The sequence below is a fragment of the Protopterus annectens genome, chromosome 16.part0, assembly GCF_019279795.1.
Source record: "Protopterus annectens isolate FY-2018-M chromosome 16.part0, PAN1.0, whole genome shotgun sequence".
Classification (NCBI taxonomy): Eukaryota; Metazoa; Chordata; order Ceratodontiformes; family Protopteridae; genus Protopterus; species Protopterus annectens.
The window spans coordinates 280,209,188-280,227,206 of NC_056750.1; the positions used below are offsets into that span (position 1 = coordinate 280,209,188).

At 44.9% G+C, this 18,019-nt stretch overlaps 1 protein-coding gene across 1 annotated transcript in view; it reads right to left on the reverse strand.

Annotated features, from left to right (window-relative positions):
- Positions 1 to 18,019, reverse strand: part of MMP14 (matrix metallopeptidase 14) — a 282,841-nt gene that overhangs the window by 38,342 nt on the left and 226,480 nt on the right. The window lies entirely within an intron of this gene.

Genomic DNA, 18,019 nt, shown 5'->3' on the forward strand with positions numbered 1-18,019 from the left:
GTCTACATGACTTTGAAGAGCCCAGTGTACAAATCTTTTCCACTTATTAGCATAACGTTTCCTAGTGAATGGCTTAAGGGAAGATGAGATGTGACGAACAGGGGAAGAGAGCATCAACTATCTGGCTATTATTGGAATTGGAGAAACCAAGCTGTCAGTTTGAGGTTCAGGTAGTCCGGATACGTAATGCCCATTTGATGAGACAGGAGATCTGGAACTGGGTCCAGAACCCAGGGTTGGTGAATTAAATGAGGCCACAGGAAGGGAAACCAAATTTGTTGAGGCCAAAAGGGAGCAATGAGAATGACCTTAGTCTTCAACCTGGATGCTCTCTGAAGGAAATTTGGAATTAGGCAAATTGGGGGATCTGGATAAAGTAATCGGGGGGCCAATCATGGAGAAAAGCATCGCTTGGTGCCTCCCTCTGTGGGGGGATTAGGGCAAAATAGATGCTGCACTTGTTGTTTAGGGGAGATGCAATGAGATTGCAGCAAGACTGTCCCCACTTGTGGAAAATTAGTTCCGCAACTTTCTGGTTGAGAGACCATTCTTGAGGTAGTAGGATGCACCTGCTCAGCTTAATTGCTAGTACACTGGACTTCCCTGGAATGTACATTGTCAACAGAAAGTGGTTAGAAGATACTGCCCATTGCCACACCCTTAGTGCTTCTCAACATAGGGGATACAATCTGGTTCCTTCTTGTTTGCTGATGTACCAAACCACTGACACATTGTCTGCACTGCAATTGTTCCTGATGGGAGAGCATCCTGAAAGGCTTGCAGTGCTAAAAGCACTCCTGTCAACTCCAGTATGTTGGTATGTAAGTTGGCTTATTGGGGCACCACATGTCTTGGACTGTCTTTCCCAGGTAATGCCCCCCACCCTAGCTGGGAAGCGTCTGTGGTCACTATGGCCTTGGGCTGCAAGGGGACAAAAGGACGGCCCTGTAGAAGTTGTTCTGACAGGATCCACCACATCAGACTTTTCTTGCACAAGTCGGTAATTCATACTGGAGAGGACAAGGGTAGTTGAAGTACTGACCACTGAGCTGTCAGCATCCACTGAAGAATCCTCATGTGAAACCTGGCCAGCGGAACAAGGGTTACTGCTGCTGCCATTGATTCTAGCTCTTGCAAAACTAGGCGAGCAGAGATCGTGGTACTGCAAAGTAGCTTGTTAACTTGTGATCTTAATGTCTGAACTCTGGAAAGGTGAAGGGAGGCTATTGTCGACCTTGTGTCAAGTAGCATTCCTATGAATTCTAGAATCGGAGCTGGCTCTAGCTTTGACTTCTCAAAATTTATGGTTATTCCTAACCTTGTACAAGCGTGGATGAGTTCTCTTGCCATGATGAGTTGATGCCAGGTCTGAGAGATGAGCCAGTCATCTAGGTATGGAAACACATGGAATCCCTGCAGTCTCAAGTGAGCTGCTACCACTGCCACACATTTGGTGAACACCCTGGGGTCTGTGGTGAGACCAAAGGGCAATGCTCTGAACTGATAATGACTGGCTCCTACCCGGAAGTGTAAGAATCACCTGGATCGCTGGTTTATTTTTATATGACAGTAAGCATCCTGGAGCTCTATTGAGCACATCCAGTCGTCCTTTTCCAAACACGAAATAATAGACTGAACTGTGACCATCTGGAACTTTGTCTTTTGAACAAATCTGTTCAGACTGCAGAGATCCAAAACTGGTCTCTAGTCTCTTGTTTTCTTTGGCATTAAAAAGAATCTTGAGTAAGTTCCGGGTCCTTTCTGGTCTGGGGGACCTCTTGGATGACTTTTGTTTAGCAACTTTTCTGTTTGAATCGTTGCTTGATCCCTCTGACTGGGTGGAACATCTGGGATTTTCCTGGAATCTGAAGGGAAAATGGAACTATATATCCCATGGATACAATCCTCTGCACCCAAGTATCTTTTATTTCCAGCCAGGCTCTCTGTTGTGGGGACAAATGATCCCCAATTGCCTCTAGAAAGGGACAATCAGGCCTCCGTTCAGGAGCACAGAAAGGGTTTACCAAAGAATGGTTCGCCTGACCCTTGATGTTGCAGGCCTCCTCTGCTGCCAGGGCAGTGTCTACCATTTCGGAGTCGGAGCCGAAACCGTCGGATCCGAGAGACCAGTGTGCTCCGACCTGGACGGAGCCGAAGACACACCAGCTCCCTCGGATCCGAGGCTCGGCCCTCGGCTCCGAGAGGTCGGGTCCGGCACCAAGCACTCAAGGGATGGGACGGATCCGAGGTGCGCCGACCAATCGGATCCGACCCACCCCCGGATCCAAATCTGCACGGCGCCGAAAGCTCCGAACCCGTGGTATGGGTCGGAGAAGGAGCTATGGGGGCGAAAAAAGGGGTCGAAGCCCCTCCCGGTTGGGGGGGGGCTAGGAGCACTCCCATTTGCATTTGGGCCTGGATGAATTTCCTCATCATCCGGTCCATATCAGCTTCGCTCATCGAAAAGTCGATCTAGAGGAGGCCACCGGCGGACCTAGAGAACCGTCTCGGTGACCTCCTGGAAGGGCTAGCCTCCTCCTCCTCGGGTCCAGGAGAGAACCGAGGGGAGTGGAGCCGAGGAGGAGGAAGGCTAGAAGGCACAGGGAAGCCCGCTTAGATGGAGGAGCCGAGCTGGAAGCTTGGCTCTCCTCTTGTGGTGCTTCTCCCTGTGCCTCTCCTTCTGTCTCTCTCTACTAGAATCCTTCCCCTCCGGCATTTTTAAGGGAGGTTGAGTCCCAGCCGGAGGGGGAGAACTCACAGCAACAAGTTGCTGACTGGAGGGAGCAGAGGCCGAAGCAGTATCTGGGGGTAAAAGACCGCCAGCACTAACCGACCTCCGTTCCCTTAAAGCCGAGGTTGAACCCTGCACAAATGGTACAACCAGAAGACAGGTGTTCAACCCCAAGCATGACTTGATCGAGTGTGGCCATCTGCTGGGGACAGCTTATGGCCACACTCGGTACATTTCGAAAAGACAGCCTTAGGGGCTTCAGACATAACACCTAAGGCCTAAACACACACACACACAAACAAACAAACTACGAAAAACCCGAGAAATATTAACTAAAGAGGGAGGGAAAGCCTTAATCACACACAACACTAACTATTTTTGTAACAAAAAAAGAGAATTTTAACAATTTTCCTGTCAGAAAACTACTTATCTCAAAACCACGCCAGGAGCTCAAGAATTCCGTTGCTTCTTGAAAAGCGGCAAACGAAATCTGAGGTCAGTCAGGGCTTGGCAAGGGGTTATGGGTAAGAGGGAGGAGCTAGGAGCTCGGAGCCTAAGCTTTTGAATTGCCGGCTCGGATCCGAGGTCGGATCCGATACCCACAGGTTGCAGACGAATGAAGTCTTCCTACTTCAGATCTTTTATTTCCAGCCAGGCTCTCTGTTGTGGGGACAAATGATCCCCAATTGCCTCTAGAAAGGGACAATCAGGCCTCCGTTCAGGAGCACAGAAAGGGTTTACCAAAGAATGGTTCGCCTGACCCTTGATGTTGCAGGCCTCCTCTGCTGCCAGGGCAGTGTCTACCATTTGAATTTCCCCCCTCTGCCTCTGGGGGAAGACCTGTGTGTCCTGGAAAGATCCGTGTGATTTCTTGAACCATATCTTTCCACCACCTCGACGAAAAGGATCTTTGGGGGAGTGGAAAAACATACGCCCATGGCAGAAAGGGTCTTTCTACCCCCTCTCACACCTGGACAACATACCTTTTACTTTGGGGTCAAAAAGAGAGGTGTGGTCAAAAGGAGCATTGATGAACCTAGACTTAAAAGGCTCTGCAAAGTCACACAAGAGCATCCAGGAGTGTCTCCTATTGGCTAGGCCTAAACCCACTGCCCTTGGGGTTCTTTCTGCCACAGTGGAAATAAGCCTCATGGATGACTTTGATATCACTTGTCGGGTCGCCAGCTGCAAGGTGACGGAATCCTTCACCTCCTCAGACATGGTTCCTACAAGGGTATATGAGAGTTCCTTAACCAGATTCCTCTGTAGTCTGGTGAAATATGCCAAATAGTTCAGAGACCTCAAGGCAAAGGTCCCTGAAGTGTAGACATGCTTCCCAAATCTGTCCATCGACCGCAACTCTTTGTTCAGGGGGGGGGGGACTCAGAGGAACTTTCGTCGGCTAGTTCCTGTCTTGTGGCCGCCTCTACAACTATGGCATTAATAGCGGGGCACTTCGACTAGAACTGTTTGTCTTCTGGAGGAATCATAATTTTTTCAGTCTTCCTAGGAATGTGCTCAATGGTGTCAGGTTTCTTCCATGCCTGGCGCAAGACCGATTCGAGGAGCTCGTCAGCAGTTGGAATCACCAAAGAAGTAGATGAGTCAGTACCAAACACCTCCAGAAGTACAGATTCCTCTGAAGGGTTGCTGGGCTTCCAGCCACATCTCTGTTTCAGGACTTCAAGGATGTCTCTGAACAAGACATCCGCAGGAGATGACTGTGTGGACCCCTCGCCCTCCTCAAAAATCTGCCTCTTCTGTGACAGTTTCAGGAGAATCCAGATACTTCCTCTTGCATGTCATCTTCCAAGGGACATCCTCAGTGGAATAATCCAGGGAGGTAACAAAAGAGATGGAAATACCCAAGTGGGTGTCCTGGGGTTTTGGTACCGGCTGTCCCTGTGGGAGTGTTAGTTGAGACTCCTGACACAGAGAAGGGAGTGATGTAGATGCAAAATCCAAGGGAATAGGACCAGTTTGGGTCATGGTAGCTAATACGGCTCTCTCCAAAGTCCTAAAGGTTGACCTTCCTGGAGAGGGATAGAAACCTGGATCTGAGAGGAGCGCTTTCTGATTCTTGGTCCTTCCCTGCTCAGAAGAAAGTCTCTCCGAGGCAGAAGTAGGAGCCAAACTAACCCTTGCCAATGCTCCTAGGCGTAGAGACTGCTCCGAAGCCCTCGGAGTCAAATGAAACACCTCAGATCAGACAGGGGAAAATCAGCTTTGAGAACTCTCCACATCTGATTGCATGGAGGTGCCCAGAGGAAGCTTCAGATCCGAGGATACAAAGATCTTCAGATTCGCAGACGACAGGTCTGGATAACTCGGATCCAAGGGCTCCAAAACCACAGAGGGGGTCAGAGGAGGAAGAGAAAGAGGTGTTGTCATGGATGTATGGGCTTCCTGACCCAAAGGGGTAGGAGCCGAAGCAAAAACTGTCTGGCTCTGCATTGAGAGGATCTGTCTCACTACCCTCTCCACATCTTTCAGAGTGAGGTTTCTAAAAGAGCAAGAGTATTATTTGGAAGGAGAGTCTGGTCTACAAAGGAAGGGAGAAGGTACTCTTGATGGTACCAGGTCCACAGATGGGGAGTAACTTGTCCTAGGTAACACATCTTGCAGTCTTGATGGATCCAACATCTTTGGATCGTACGAATCCTGAATTTTCGGAGGAGACCGGATCCGAAGAAACATTCCAATCCGACAAAAACCTTTTTGCTTTTCTCTGATCCAAGGGGGTCAGATCCGAGAGTCTAATTTTATTTTCTTAGATGGATCTTAGGAAACTGTAGGATCCAAAGCAGGTCTTTTCGAAGTTTTCTCTGAAGTCTTTGACGAAACTGAAGAAGAGCCCGGAGAGGAGTGTGGCAACTTTTTAGAGGTTTCTGCAGCTATGGCATCACCAAAAGAAGGTAAAAACCCCTTTAAAATCAATTTGTTTTTGTACTCCACTTACTCTCAGGGGTTGAATGCATGACATATTGCACAGCTCTCTTGCAAGTGGAGGGCACCAAGACAAATGTGCAACTCAGAGAGTGAAATCTTCTGACCACTCTTCCCAAACTTTTTAAAACCCACAGGGGCTTTTTTCTTTTTCAGCCATTGTTCATTTGAAGAAAAAAAAAAAGAGCTACAGCGAACTACTTCAACCACAGCAACAGCAACAACTAGATTTAAAGATCTATTATACATATATATATATATATATATATATATATATATATATATATATTTTTTTTTTTTTTAAATAGGAAGAGAAAAAGTGAAAGGACTACCTATAAGGATAGTAAAGAACTATGATAAAATGCAGAAGGGTAAAGGGAGAGAAAAGGAAGAAAGAGATACTAACAATAGCATCAAGGGTATGCTAGTACGAGAAAAGGGAAAGGATTAAAGACAAATATCGCTTTAAATACCTTGAAAAAACAAGTACTTGTCTAGCCCACAACTCTAGAGACTCTAGAGACAAATCACCATGCCTTTCACCCAACAGCGGCAAACAAGCCCTGTGGTAATAGGATATGGTGCATTATGGGTAAGGGAGAAACTCAAGAGTTCTAAGTTGCCACGGGCTTCTACAGCAGCCGATTTGGAGCCGACGTCTGAAATGCGAACCCATCAGTCACTGATGGAATGAAAACTAACAACATCAGATCATATGTTTTGAGACGGTAATGAGCTGGCAGACTACAAATTCCCTAAAGAACCTTATCAGAAATATTAGGTGAGCAAATGGGTGTAACTAATGAAATTATTTATTTATTTATGTATGTATGTATACAGATGGGATACAGAATCTGAATTGTTGAAGGCCTTGTTAAGTTTAATTCTGGTGGCTGCAAATAAAAGCAATTACTAAAAATGGATATCAAAGTCTAAACCAACCATATTTCAAGTAGTGAACATTGTAACAGTTACAAAAACTGGAAATTGGATGTTTAGAAAAGGTTAAGAGCCAAATTACATTAAAAAAGTATAAATTGTGAGAACAATGCATGCAGAATAATGTTCTGGAGGAGGAGTGAGGTTTAAGGAAAGGCAATTTATGTAATGTTGGATTGGTGACATATGTACTGCTGAATAAATGCCATGTAGAATGATTGTAACTGTGGACATGTTACTATGGTTTGTTTTAGTTTATATAAATGTACATCACTTACAACACAGGCAAAGGTTTTAAAATAAAAACAAAAAATAATAATTGTCAAGCCAGATTTTTGGGGAAGATTTAAAGCCTTACCAGTGTGGAAAGGGTGGGGACAGCATTCTACAGACACTCAATCTGACCTGTTAGACTAACCTTGTTTATGAGGGTCTCCTTCATTCTTTAGACTGGCAGGAAAGCTCTGAAGGACTTGGCACCAAAAGTGTTAACTTTATTCAGCTCTCCTCAAGCTGATAATGGTCTGGGCGCATAGAAGGTGTCATTAAGCTCTAGAAGCTGGTTGGCTGTTATATCCTATGATGGATATAACTCATACTTATACAACGCTACTGCAGCAGTGATCAAATGATAAATATCACTGATTTAGTTTTATGCTCCAAGTACTGCTTCAGCAGTGTTTGTGTTCATATCAGTTTTTATGAAAGGTGCTGCAATGTTTTAAATAATGATCATTTTACATGCATATATACACACACTGCTCTTACCATAAAATAAGTGCAATCCACTCTTGGTAACAAGTAGGATTATATGCTGTAGGCATTAGAACAGCTCATCTCATGAAACCTTTCAAGTTGCCTTGCTCTCCTCCCACCCCTAATACCTTCATACTTTTCTTCCTCTATCTCTCCAGTTCTCAGTGTGAGTATGAAGACATGCTCTTCCAGTAAATAAAAAAAAAAATGTAACCACTAAAAATGTGTATCAGAAGCAAGGGGCAGGCCAGTCTGGTTAAAATGCGTTAGCACATGGATAGAAAGCCTTGCAAGAGCATATTTACCTACCTACCTACCACGGGCCCTGGGTGAATGGTTGGCCAGGAATATGCTACCAAAGATGAATACACTTCTTACAATGTTTAGCATTATGGTAACTATGTGACTTTTAAGTAGTATTATGATAAATACATAACTTTTAAGTAGTAGTCCCAGTTTTGGTAACAAGTAGGGCAGAGTACCTAGCACTCCTTCTTGCATAGTCCCAGTTACAACTGTGTCCCTTTGACAACTGTAGCCCCAAAGGATGGCCTTTGCTCTTGAAGTAATGTCTACAGTACAGTGTTTGGCTAAGGGACTGAACAAGTAGCCACTGTGCAAATATTGTTCACTGTGGCACTGTACAGAAAGGGCATGAATGTGGTCAAGGCTCTCGTACAATGTGCTAAGGTGGGGGGGGGGGCAAAGACAGAGATGTATCATCCTTCAGGTAAAGGGAAGGAAAACAGATCTCTGTTTTGCCACCCCACCCAGCAGAGAGAGAGAGAAAAAGAGAGAGAGAGATGGTGATCTTTGTATAGACTGAGTCAGTTTTGTCATCTATCAACAACAGCCATCTATCACAAGCGGGGTCAGAAGCTGTAACCAATCTTGATGTGGCCAGAAGACGGCTACCAGGATGATTTTGGAGTAGGCTGCTTTGCCATATGGATAAATGGTTCTGGTTATTAGGGAATGAAGAGGACATATAGTAGGCACTATGGCCATATCTCTACTAGGGAACCCTTTACCTGAAGGTTCACCGATGGGGGGGGGGGACAACAAATTAAATTTCATATTTAATGGACATGAAATTTTACATTTAATGGATAGGCAAAAAGGTCTATCATACAGGAATATTCTTTCTGCTGCTGTCTGGTTTAGAGACCACTTATGTGAGAAACAAAAGCATATGCTCAGTCTGTCTGCCAGGATGTTGGGTTTCTTTAGGAATGTGGGCTGACATCAAGAGGTTGTTGGATATGGCCCATCTCAAAAGCTTCATGGCTTTTTCACTACAAAGGTAGCAGAAGTACACACACCCTCATTTGCTAATGCACCAAATAACTATCACATTATCCATATAGACAGCCACAGGACTATGCAAGAGCCTGTTCATGAAGGTCTTCATGGTGAAGCACACTGCCATGAGTTTCAGAAAGTACAGTTGTGTACACTTACCATAAATGTAGATGTTCGAGTGTATTCAATGTTTCAGTCATCACATTTGGGTTATCTGCTTGCAGTAGCCCTCAGTCGGCCTGATTATCAAAGTCTTGGGTCCTGTGTCGGTTGCTGTCTCATCTTCCGTGATGTCAGGTAGTCAGGGGTATAAAGCATGCAGCCAACACCATTACATCAGTTTTTCTTGCCCCAGACGTCAGGTGCCCCCCTAATGGGAAGCAATTTTATATAGATATATATATATATATATATATATATATATATATATATATATATATACACACACACACACACACACACACACACAAGGTTACACCTCCAACAAAAAAGCAAATACACCAAAAAGCTTTTAAGTATAGTACGCATAGTAAAGGAAAGTAAAGGTATAGCCAAAAGAAGTCAGGGGGCTGGAGAGAGGGTAACCAGGACTGCAACAGTGAATACACTTGAACATCTACATTTATGGTAAGTGTACACAACTGTACTATATTCTTCATGGTTTCACTGTCATATTTGTTTACATTCCCAAAGCTAAGGATGGGAGGAGGCATTTAGATAGCATTAGGACCTGCTATAAGGCCCTGCAAGCCTGCAGTGGCAAAGCCAGCTCTGGATTCAGAGAAAATTGGTAAATGGTAATGCTTGGCGAAACTATGTACAGAACTCCAGGTAGCAGCTTCTAGGATGTCCCTGGTAGGTACACCTCTGAGAAAGGCTGTAGAGGTAGATGCAGTCCTGGTTGAATGGGGTCTAATCCCCTGTGAGATAGGTTTTCCATGGTACTTATAGCAAAAAAGAATGCAATGGCCTATCCATTTAGAAATGGTTTGCTTTGAAATAGCCTTCCCCTCTGCCCCTGCAGCAAATGCCACCAGCAGTTGTTCAGACTTCCTTTGAGGTTTAGTCCTGTCCAAGTAGAATCTAAGTTTATCTGTGCACATCTAAGGAGTGCAGTAGCCTTTCCCCTTTGTTCTGTGGATTAGAAAAGAAGGCTGGCAAATGAATGGACTGAGTAAGTGCCACAATGGATACCACCTGGGGCATGAAGGAGGGATTGGTCCTGAGGGACACCCTGTCCGCATGAAATACGATGAAAGGCTCCACTGCCATAAGGGCCTGTAGTTCAGATACCCTTCTTGCTGAAGTAACTGCTAAAAGGAAGGCTGATTTCCAAGAAAGAAATTTTAACTCTGCACTTGCAGCTGGCTCAAAAGGAGGAAGAGTGAGTTTTCCCAATACAAAGTTAAGGTCCCAGACTGGAGTTGGGGCTCTCCTGGGTGGTCCTACGTTTCTGGCCCCTCTGAGGAACTGCTTGAGCAGTGGATGAGAGAAGATGGGTGGTTCTGTGTTGTAATGAGCTGAAATGGCTGAAGCGTGAATTTTGATGGAAGAAAAAGAAAGGCGCTTGTGAAGCATCTCAGTTAAGTATTGAAGAATCTGAGGTAATTTGGGCGCTGCTGTGCCCATCCCTTGAGTTTGGTTCCAAGCACAGAATCTTTTCCATTTTTCAGCATAAGATTTTCTAGTACTAGGCCTCCTTGCCTCCAAAATGACATCCAACACTGGTTTGCTGAGGGATGGTAATGGAGAGATTAGGAAATTAGCCAGGCTGCCAGGGTCAGGGTTTGAAGCTGAGGGTGCAGAATCTGGCTCTCCTGCTGTGACAGCAGGGTAGGGGTCTGCGGCAGGTGCCATGGAGCCAGCAGTGACAAACTGCGCAAGAGGGGGTACCAGTGTTGGGGTGGCCAGTCTGGTGCAATCAGTATCATCCTTGGTTTGTCCTGTTTGATCTTTAGTAGTACTTTGGAGAGGAGAGGCAGAGGAGGAAAGGCATAAATTGAAAGATTTTTCCAGCTGAAGGACAGAGCATCCACTTTCCAAGCTTGTTTGTGGAGAGTCCTTGTGCAGAATTTGTCCAATTGGTAGATCTGGGGGGAGGTAAACAGGTCTATATCTTGGCCCCCATTTGTTTATCAACATGTTGAAAATCTTTGGTGCCAGTTTCCACTCGTGTGGGTCCATGAGATTTCTGCTGAGTTCGTCTGCCAGTGTATTTAGTTTTCCTGGCAGGAATTGAGCCTATAGATGCATTTGGTAACTCAAGGCTGTGTTCCACAGTGCCATGGCTAGTCTGCATATGGGGTAAGAATGGGTACCCCCCTGCTTGTTTATGTACCACATAACACTGGTATTGTCCGTCCTTACCATTAATTGTCCAGGAAGAATGTGGTCCTTGAAGGCTGTAAGAGCATTCTGTAGAGCTAACATTTCTTTTTGATTGATATGCAGGTGCATTTGACTTGGGTTCCATTTTCCCTGAATGCACTTCCCTGCCAGATGAGTCCCCCATGCATAGTCTGATGTGTCTGTTACGGTTTGGGTGGCAGGGGATAGAGTGAATGGTAATCCCTTGTTTTGGTGGCAGGCCTCTGCCCACCAAAGGAACTCTTAACTGTAGGCAAGTTATGAAAGGAATTATTGCTTCTAGATCCTGAGAATGTTGACACCATAGGCTTTTTAGATACCATTGTAGTTTCCTCATATGCAGTCTTGCATATGGAATTAGTAGAATGCAGGAGGCCATGAACCACAACGCTTGCAGTATTTGCCTTGCAGATAGCAGGGTTTTTGTGGCCATTAGTTTGAAGTAAATTGTCAAATGAATTTGTTTCTCTGGTGTGAGGAAAGTCATCTGGGAAGTTGTGTTCAAGCTTGCTCCCTGGAATATAATTTGCTGACAGGGTACAAAATGTGATTTCTTTTCATTTATGGTGTACCTCAGACAAGTTAGCACCTTTTGTACAAATGCCAGATGATTCAAAAGTATGTCCTGCCTTTCTGCTTGAATTAGAACATCGTCCAGGTATGGGTATATTTGAATATTTCTTTGCCTGCAAAATGCGATAACTGGAGCTAGGCACTTTGTGAATACCCTGGGCGCAGTAGATAAGCCAAAGGGCAGTGCAAAGAACTGATAGCGCATGTAGCCTGCTTTGAAGCGTAGGTATCTTCTGCAAGATTCCCTGATTGGGATGTGCAGTTAGGCTTCTTTTAAATCCATTGTTGCCAGCCAGGCATCTTTGCCTAGCATATGAAGTAACTGGTGAAGAGTTGAGCATCTTGAATTCTGGAATCACCAAATAGGTATTTAATATAGAAAGGTCCAGGATAGGACGCCAAGAGTTGTCTTTTCTGGGTATCAGGAAAAATTCCTGAGTATAAACCTTGTCCCTTTTCCTCTTTTGGTACAGTTTGAATAGCCTTTATGCTTAAGAGAGAGAGAGTACTTGCTTTTGAGCCTCTGCCAACTGATTTGGGGGTAGATCTGGCCAACCGTTTGGGGTTGGTAATGTGTGGAAGTGAAATCTGTATCCTTGGGAAACTATATTTAAAACCCATTTGTCTGGGTAATGAGTTCCCAGTTTTTTTGCCTGCAGAGCAATCTTTCCCCCTAAAGGAGCAGTTAGTTGAGAAGTGCTTGGAAGTTTTATGGTTAAGTCATTGAGACAGTTTACCCTAGGGTGGAGTCTTACTACTCCCTGACTTGGAAGTGGGAGCCCCCCACTGTTTAGTCCTGTGCGTACCCTGGGACTGCAGCCTGGGTGTTCTGCTGGTTCTGGGTTTGGACTGAGAAGGCCTGGCAGAGGCAGGAAAAGACCAATTCTTGGAGGGCCAATGCCTACTAAATCTTGGAGGTTGTACTTGTAGGAAATCTTTTAACAGTTTGCATAGATTTAGCTTTTTCCTCCATCTTTTTAAGAACTTCTTCTGCTTTGTTGCCAAACAGGTGGTCCTGATTTAAGGGAGCATCCAACAATTTTGCTTTAACATGATCTGGCAAAGATTGCTCCTTAAGCCAAGCAAGTCCAGTGACAGCAGCCCTGCACGATGCCTCTAGTGAATCAAAACCACATTGCAAAGTATGCTTTCCAACCTGTTCAGCAGAATGCATTAAATCCTGTAAATCCTTATTTTCCGCACAGTCAGGAATCAACATCATTTTCTGTTTAAGCAATCCAATGATATGCTGCTGATACTTTAACATATGAAACTGGCAGTTTAATGCCCTAATGGCCAAAGTTGCAGAAGTGCATACTTTCTTACCCCATCTATCCAGCGCCCTGGAGTCTCTATCAGAGGGGGTAGGATTTTTGGCAGTAGTAGGCTTGATGCCCTTGTGTCCCTGTGAAATAGTCTCAGGATCTGCAGTAGGAGTTTTAAAAAGGAACTTGTGAGAGTCAGGGACCCTGTAATATCTATCAGGTTTTCTGGAAGCAGGAGGTAAAGAGTCAGGGGCCAAGCTAGATTCAGAAAAGGCATCATCAACAATGTCTAGTACAGGAGCGATAGCTAAAGGCCTGTACTGGGGCAGGAGTAAGAAATCCCTAAGCCTCTTTTTAGAATCAGAGTAATCCTGGCTTTCCCAGCGAAAGTGCTCCCTAAGAGTATGCAGGGTTTCACCAAAAGGGAAATCCTCTGGGGGGGGAAGCAGAGGGAATAGAGTCCTCTGCATCAGAATCATCATAGGTAGATAAGGGTAAATCCTGGTCCTCAGAGGAAACAGACATTTCAGAATCCTGGTCAGAAGTATCATAAGCAAATTCAGTCCTAGGTCTCTTAGAGGGGGAAGGTTGGCTTCCCCTGATTAAAGTAATAAGGTCTTCAGCCATTCTTATCATCTGTTTTTTAGGCATAGAGACCTGACCATGCGGTCTGGGTGTCGGTTTTCTAGGCATAGTTCGAGTTCTAGGCATCGGTTTAATATGCAAGTCAGTAGGCCTGAATACACCCTCAGAAGCAATTGCCTGAAAAGCGGCTCTGGACCCATCCAAGGTAGAGACATCCGCAGGTTCTACAGTTGAAGCATCTCGCGGCATACTGGACTCCGAATGAGTCTCAGTAGAGGCCTGTGAATCTGAAGTAGCGGGTATCAGGGACTGAGAAAGCGCCTCACTGAGTACCAGCGAACTGGCGACTGGCTTAGAAGAAGCGTCGTTGGCAGCTTTGGACCTAGGCGGCTTGTCTCTGTCTTTATCTTTGCATTTTTTCAGAATGGTGGTAGTCGGACGGCTTACCAAAGACATATCTGGATAATTGAACAGAGTACCAAAATAATTAGAAGCATAAATATACCGATGACGAATAGTTCGTTGCTTAAATAAGGCACAAAACCGACAGCGAGGTACGTCTTGGTCAGGGCCTAGGCAAGGAATACAGTACGAATGAAAATCTTTGTGAGGTATTTGCTTTCCAAAAGAAATACAATTATTGACTTTTACTGACATCGGTTTAGAGCAAGAAAAAGTTTCCCCAATGGGGTACTTAGCTTTAGTTGAAGACTTTGGTTCTGAAACTCAAAAACGAAAATTTCAGGAGTCAGCCGACCGGCACTTGCGAACTGCTTCTGCTTCGGACATCGCACGGCAAAAAAGACTGATGTAATGACATCGGCTGCATGCTTTATACCCCTGACTACCTAACGTCACGGAAGATGAGACAACAACCGACGCAGGACCCAAGACTGATAATCAGGCCGACTGAGGGCTACTGCAAGCAGTTAACCCAAATGTGATGACTGCAACAGTGAAACACGAAGAACATCAGTGATATAAATTTGTGAAACTTGTAGCATCCATGATTTTGGCATTGTCTGGCTCTGGAAATGCACCCTGCAAACAAGGGGAGATACATCCATGGTAAAGATGGAGGTAGGTTGTAGAAACTGGAAGGGACTGTCTTCTTTTACATACGAAGACTGTAGCCATTAGTGTAGATGGTTTTTTGCAAGAATTCACAATTGCAATGCACAGGAAAAGTGATTATGATTCCAGTTGAAGCAAACGTGATCAAACAATACACTGATCCCATGTATAATCTGGCTAGGGGTGCCATGTAAATCATAAGATGTCACTTACTCCAGCATTCTGAGGCATTGTTTGGCTGTGCGGTGTTAAGGCTGCATTAAAACTCTCAGGCAGTCTCAAGGGTTTGAAGCTTGTCATATGGCAGAAATGGTCAGCAGGCCATAGTTTTACTACAAAAGGTTGTGTATTGAGAAGGCTGCAGATAAAATCTAGCACGGTCCACTGTAATGCCCACAGATTGAAACAACTGGATCACTGACTGTGTGTGGCATAGAAGTTCATCCTGTGAAGGGATGCAAAGAGCCAGCAGCCCAAGTATAAGGAAGATCTTGGCCCCTCACAATCTCAGGTGAGCTACGAATACTGCAATACACTTGGCAAACACCCTAGTGGAAGTGGAGAGACTCAAGGTTAGGCTCCTTAAATGGCAAAGACTGTCTCTGACCATGAGGCTCAGGTACTTCCAAAATTCATTGAATGTTTGTGAATTGCATTTAAGTAGGAACCCCGGAGATCTAAACAACACAACCAGTCTTTTTGCAAGGCATAACAGTATGCACAGAGATCATTTTGCCTTCTTCCATCACATACTGATTTAGGCGTCTGTGGACAAGTATGAGCCTAAGGTTCTTTGTTTTCTTTATTTTTGTTTTCTCCTTTAACCCTCTCTGTATGTCAATCATTGGCCCTCTCCGTGCCAAATGTCCCACTCATTCCCAACCACCAGGCAAGAGTCGATCAGGAGGGACCATTATTCAGACACCCATCAGTGTTAGTTTTAGATTTTTCCTATGCTTCCACTGCACACATCCAGCTATGTGCCGAGTATAGAATGTGCAACAGGCTGCTGTGAAGGTTGCTCCCTCACTTCTGCAAGGGGTGCTTCGTCTTAAGCAACCATGCCTTTCCACTCGTGAGCCCCCAAGTATACACTCCCCCACCCACAGAAGTAAGCAGGTCATATCTATTCACTCCTCCCCCTTCCTGCCTGCCTCCTCCAGCGCAGGGTCTCAGTTAGCAATATTGTCCTCTGCGCCATGGAGCCATTCTGGGTTCCTTTATTTTCAATGGCACCAAAAAATTTCCAAGAAGTAACCTTGACCTCTCTAGTCTTGTGGGACCTCCTAAATGGCTATTTTAGTAAGAGGTTGGTTACTTCTTAATTTGCGGTACTTTTCTGATGGGATGGCGTGTTGGATAAGGACTTTGTTGGTAACAGTGTACTTCAGAACGGGACTGTGTAGCTTCTAGATACGTCCCACACCTAAATACCTTAATGAACCCTGATCATTACAGAAGGTGGATAAAAAGATGTCCCTCTGATTGCCTTTAGAGTGGTGCAGTCTGGAAGGGCTGTCTGCCCTGTTGATGACCATGACCTCCACACGAGCAGCAAATGCTTTTTTCCCTTAGTGGACAAATATGCTGGAAGTTGTCAATAAACATGACCTCTTCCACTATCACTCTGCTGACCTGAACCACAACTGATGCTGGCTCCTCTGAGTTTTACTCAATGAGCAATGTGGACACAGGAAATCACTCCAATATCTGTCAATATTTGTCATGCTCTTCCATGTTTTAAAACTACTTACTGTCGGTCCAATACCTTGAGTATCTTGTGGCATGCTGGACTCCAAATGGGCGTTGGTAGAGGCCTGCGACTCGAAGGTAGCGGGTATCAGAGGCTGCGAAAGCGCCTCACTGAGTACAGGCGAACCGGCGACTGGCTTAGGAGAAGCTTCGTCGTCTGTTTTAGATCTCGACTGCCTTTCTCTGTCCTTTTCTTTGCGTTTTTTATGTACTCCGGTAGTCGGATTGCTATCCGATGACATTTCTGGGTAGTTAAATCTGTTTCCAAAATACTTCGATGCAAAAATATACCGATGCTTAATTGTGCGTTGGTTAAATCTAGCACAAAACCGACAGCCAGGCACGTTGTGATCAGGGCCTAGGCAAGGAATACAGTATAAATGGAAATCCTTATAAGGTATTTGCTTCCCACAAGTAATAAAATTATTAACTTTTTCTGACATCAGTAAAAGGCAAGAAAAAAGTTTCCCCAATGGGGTACTTAGCTTTAGTGAAGACTTCGGTTCTGAAACTCAAACTCGAATATTTCAGTAGTCGGCCGACCGGCACTTGCGAAATGCTTCTGCTTCAGGTACCACGCGGCAAGAAAGACTAAAGAAAATGGCGTCGGCTGCATGTTTTATACCCCTGACGTCATTGAAGAGGAGACAGCAACCGACGTTGGACCCAAGACTTTGGAATTCAGGCCGACTGAGGGCAACCTGCCAGCAGATTACCCCAAATGTAATGACTGCAACAGTGAAACACGAAGAACATCTACTTACTGGCTTTTGTCACCCCAAAAAGGGGGACGAAAATAAGGAATCCAAGACATTCCCTTGGTATCCTCTGCAAAGATAGTTGGCCAGAGACAAGTATGTCAGTGCATCTCTATGACTGTTGCTGCTGCTCTGGCTAAACCCACAGCCATGTTGTCATTTATGTAGATCATAGTGTTTGTGAAGGTTGTCACCTCAGCATGTGGATGAGAGAATGTCTGTACTGACACACACATTCTTGAGGTACCACTGAATATTTCTCATATGTAATTTCACTAATGGGATTGTCAGGATACATGGAGCCATGTATTCCAACACTTTCAATACTTCCCTTGCTGAGATGGCCGTTTTGAGTCGGGAGGGAGGGAATATAGAAGTACTGGGTTAGGAAGGAAAGTTTTGTCTCCATCAGGAATGCATTTGTAGATCTGTGTCTAGCAGGGCTCCCAGGAACATTAACTTGCGTGATGAGATCACACTGGACTTCTTCAAATGGTAGATAATCCCCAGTTTTGAAAAAAGAAAATGGTCATGGCAAGATAAAGGGCAGACTGCAGATCCTAGACAGAGCCTGTCGGAATCAGGCAATTGGCCAAGTAGGGGTAAATTTGAATGTCCTTTCTTCTGCAAAAGTCAATCACTGGGGGCAAGATGCTTTCTAAAATCTCTGGGTGCAGCAGGCAAGCCAAAGTGCACAGCAGAGAATTGACCATGCTTCCCACCTGCTCTGAAGCACAGATACCTCCTGTGTGTGTTGACTATGTGAATGAGGAGGTATGGCACCTTTTAGATCTAAAGTAAACATGACTGCCTGGGGGATACAACAGACAAACTTTTGCACGGTTAACATCTTCAACATGGGGACCAGCATGAACATGTTTAGCCTTAAAAGACAGGCCTCCAAGTTCCTTCTTTTTTTGGAACAAAAAACAGTCTGAAGTAATATCATGAGCCCATTTCTTTTAGAAGAC